The sequence below is a fragment of the Humulus lupulus genome, chromosome 9 (assembly GCF_963169125.1).
Source record: "Humulus lupulus chromosome 9, drHumLupu1.1, whole genome shotgun sequence".
NCBI classification, from domain to species: Eukaryota; Viridiplantae; Streptophyta; class Magnoliopsida; order Rosales; family Cannabaceae; genus Humulus; species Humulus lupulus.
In genome coordinates, this window is record NC_084801.1 from 125,818,581 (window position 1) to 125,822,980 (window position 4,400).

At 33.0% G+C, this 4,400-nt stretch overlaps 1 pseudogene; it reads left to right on the forward strand.

The window, feature by feature from the left end:
* The first annotated feature begins 1,960 nt into the window (after nucleotides 1-1,960).
* LOC133800022 (uncharacterized) lies at nucleotides 1,961-4,327 on the forward strand (annotated as a pseudogene).
* Nucleotides 4,328-4,400: the final 73 nt, after the last annotated feature.

The window sequence follows — 4,400 nt, forward strand, 5'->3', positions numbered from 1 at the left end:
GCCTCTTTCTCCTTTATCGCCACCAATTTCTCCAATGCAGATGCTTTCCGTTCGCTAATATCTATAAATCTAGTATGTGTGTCTTTTTTTTCCCTTCCTTTTTCTCTTTGCTGCCTTTTGGCTAGTAGAGCGCACTTCACATACTTCATCATCACTAATGTCTACATTGGAAGAAGAAGTAAATGCCCCTGATTCTGACACCTTTGTTCTCTTACCACCTTTTGGTTGGTACATTGTATTCCATTTCAGCTCATCCTTTAGCAATCTCCAACAGTCCCCAAGCATAAAATTTGAGTTGCTATTTTTCAGATTTGTACAATTGATTTGCATTCTCAAGAATTTGCTCATCAGACCAACCACTGTGATGTGCTTGTTGTACTCGTTTATAACACCCATTGAAACGCGCCACCTTTTGATTCATCTTGTTCCAATGATCATTGCATTGCCTCCAGTTCTTGCTTGCTTGCCTTTTCGGTTGGTGTTGTAGTATTCTGCGATCCGAGCCCAGAAATGTGTAGAAGTTTGGCCATTCCCCACAATGGCATCCTTAGATGTATTAAGCCATCCACTTATCAGAAGTATAGTGGCTCCCTTGCTCCATTTGAGTTTACCTTTATGCCTTGATCATCTTCATTGTGTAGAACTACATTTTCCAACCCTTCAACACCATGTTCAGGTTGGGTTTTAGAGACAGATGTCGATGATGTTTCACGATTCAAATCAATACTAGACTTTTCCATACTTGACCTATAATTTCTTGAAACCATTTTGGGTTGGTGTAGGGAAGGCATATGAAAGGCATATGGTAGTGAATTTTTTGGTGTGAAGAATGAAGCTTGTTGGGGCGCCTCAAAAGAGCCAAAATTTTGGAAAGGGTAAGAGGACATGGGATAATTTTGAGAATTTGGAAATCTTTGGTTAAATTGAGAATATTGAAAATTTGGATTTTGGGGATTAGTAGAGGGAGTATTTTGAAAATTTTGATTGAAATGAGAATATTGAAAATTTGGATTTTGGGGGTTGGTATGTGGAGAATATGATGAATTTTGAAAAACTTGAGAATATTGAAAATTTTGGATCTTGGGTGTTGGTATTTGGAGGATTTTGGGAATCCATTGGTAAGAAATTTTTTTTGTGATATTGATAATTTGGAAGAAGAATGTATGAAATGGTGTGAAAATTGAATGAAATAGATGAGTGCTTATTTAAGAAACAAAATTAATAAATTGTATGCGAACAATAATAAAAAAAAGTAATAATTTAGATTGTCTTTTACAAATGTGTGCCAAACATTTTTTACATTTTATTTCCATGCAACGATAATAATTGTGTGACAGCCGTTTTTTACATACATATATATATGCATAATTTAAAAAAAAAATAGATAGCACTGTTGCCTGACAGAGACAATGACTGCTTCAATTTTGAAAAGCATTATTTCTCTCCAATGCTGAAGCAATCTTCTCTCACGTAACCTGTCAGTCCACGTCAACAAGTCACTGCTTTGTCCACATGCACTGGATAACCCACTAGAGAGTTTTTGCTTAAAACTCTAATAAAAACCAATATTTTATAGACTGGTAAATAAAATATGCTAATTTAATCTCGTGATTTGGAAAAATATTATATTATTTTATTTTTAGATTGTCCAAAAAGAAGTTAAAAACTAACTTTGAGATTTTTAATTTAATCCAAAATAATAAATCTTTAACTTTAATACCAAATATCTATTTTTATAATTTTTATTATCAATCCCAAATAATTTTAAAAAATATATATTATAAAAAAAATTAACCAAACAAAATTCAAAATCATGTTTTGGATTGAATTAAAAACAATGACAGCAGAATAATATATTCTCATAAAAAAATAAAAAATAAAAAAACACCTAACATAGAGATGAGCAATAAGTGAGTCAACTCTCTGTCTGTCTCTCTGGCTTTCTCTCTCTTTCTCCCCAATGGATCAGATAGAACACAAGTACATAGATGCCAGAGGAATAAAGCTTCACATAGCTGAGATTGGAACTGGTACTATTGAGTTTGAACAGTGATCTTTTACTATAATATAATTCCAAGGGAGTAGTCTTAATAATTGGTTCCATATATTTGATTTGTGTGCAGGGTCTAGTGTGGTTCTATTCATCCATGGGTTCCCAGAGATATGGTACTCATGGAGACACCAAATGCTTGCACTTGCTCAGTTACCGGGCAATTGCACCAGACTTGAGGGGCTATGGCCTGTCTCAGTCTCAGCCTCAGCCTCAGCCACACCCCGAGCCCTCAAAGCCATCCTTCAATGACTTTGTGGATGATACCCTCTCCATTCTTGACTTTTTCAACATTGACAAGGTTAGGTACTGCTCATACTCTTACTCCAATCCAAACCCCACTTCCAAACACTTTCCCAATGTATATGATCATGTAGTTATAGTGAATATACCTAATCTTCTTTTAGTGTTATTCTGCAAAATCACTTTTTCAATAAATTTTTGTAAACTATCCTTTCAAACAAAGTGTCGAGTGTGTTATAAAGGATGTCGAGTGCAACAAATTATTACTACTACTGAAATCCTGTTCCAATTACCTTCCTAATGATCATGTAGTTAGAGTGACTACTACACATACACAATTTGAAGTGGGTTAAAATTAATATTGTGTATTATGTGTATAAATTAAATAGTAAATTATTTATGCAATAATGGAAAAAATTAGAAATCACTAATTATCAAGGATTACAGATTTTTATACACTATGTATAAGTTTAATTAATATGTTGAGTTTTCTAACCCTATTCATAAAAAGAAAAAAAGTACTCATCTATCATAGAAATGCGTATTGTTACATCCTAAGTAGGGCTCGAGCTCAATTAAGTACTAGTGCTCTATTATAATTATATCCTCGAATAGGTTTTATATATTTTATGTAGAATTCGATTACAATAAATACTGATAGGTAAAATTTTCATCCCTAAGCATAAATTTGTGGTTAGTTCCTATAAATACTCATTATTGTTTCTTAAAAAAAAAAAGACATAAGAGATAATACAACTATAGTGAACATAGATTATTAATGCAAAGTGACCAAACACTATAAAAGCTTACATGTGTTAATGCTCTTAAATATACTTCTCCAAATCTTATCAAGCACTATAATTCGATCACTTTGGTCAACTAGTTTATTTCGTTAGCACCTATATTATAGAAAAACTCATAACCCACAATCATCTACTATCTATAAATCAATATTTTGCCTCCACTTCTATTGAATTTCTTAATATTTATAGATGTTTTAATCCTATTCTATAACAAAACAGGTTTTTCTAGTACGAAAAGACTTTGGATCGTGGGTTGTCTATCTATTTTGTCTAGCTCATCCAACAAGGGTTGCTGGAGTCATGTCACTAGGTGTACCCTTCTTCCTTCCTGATCCTCATCGATACAAGAACTTGCCTGAAGGCTTCTACATTTTCAGATGGAAGGTCTCCAAATCTTAATTACCACATATTATTATTATTATTGCTTCTTCACACACTTTTCTTATACTAAAATTTGACATAATAGTGATCATGTATTTATAGGAGCGAGGAAGAGCTGAAGCTCACTTTGGTCGTTTTGATGTGAAAACAGTTCTAAGTAACATACATATCCTCTTCTCTAGACCTGAAATTCCCATAGCAGACAAGGATAAGGAGATTATGGATATGGTGGACTCACCTAACACACCTCTTCCTCCTTGGTTAGCCAATGAAGATCTTGAAATCTACACTACATTGTATCAAAAATCTGGATTTGATTCTCCAATGCAAGTTCCTTACAAGTAAGTTTATGTTCATCTCGGTATGATCACACTGCAAAAAAGTCACTATTTAGTGATAATGTTTTTGTCACAATACAATTTTTTTATCACTAAATATCTCTTTTAGTCAAAACTGAAAAAAAATACCACTAAAAATTAACATTTAATTACAACACATTGTATTTTTGTGAATAATACATCCCCCCCCCCCCCCCCTAATCTTTGTATTGTTTTGTTTGACTCCAATGTACTATTTTGTATTGCAAAGAGGACGACATGAATTCAAAATAAGTAATCCGAGAATTGACGTTCTGGGAATGTTGATAATGGGAGGAAAAGACTATTTTCTGAAATTTCCTGGGATAGAGGAGTATGTGAAGAGTGAGAAAATAAAGGATTATTATGTTGGTGGTTTAGAGATGAAGTTTTTGGAAGATGGAACTCATTTCATGTAAGAGCAATTCCCAGACTAAGTGAACCAATTCATAATCACCTTCCTTGAAAACCACACTCATATCTCATCGAATTAGAATTCTATTAACTTGTGTTTTGACTTTCTATTTTATGTTGTTATGAACAAATTTTTCTTTTCTTACTTTTATT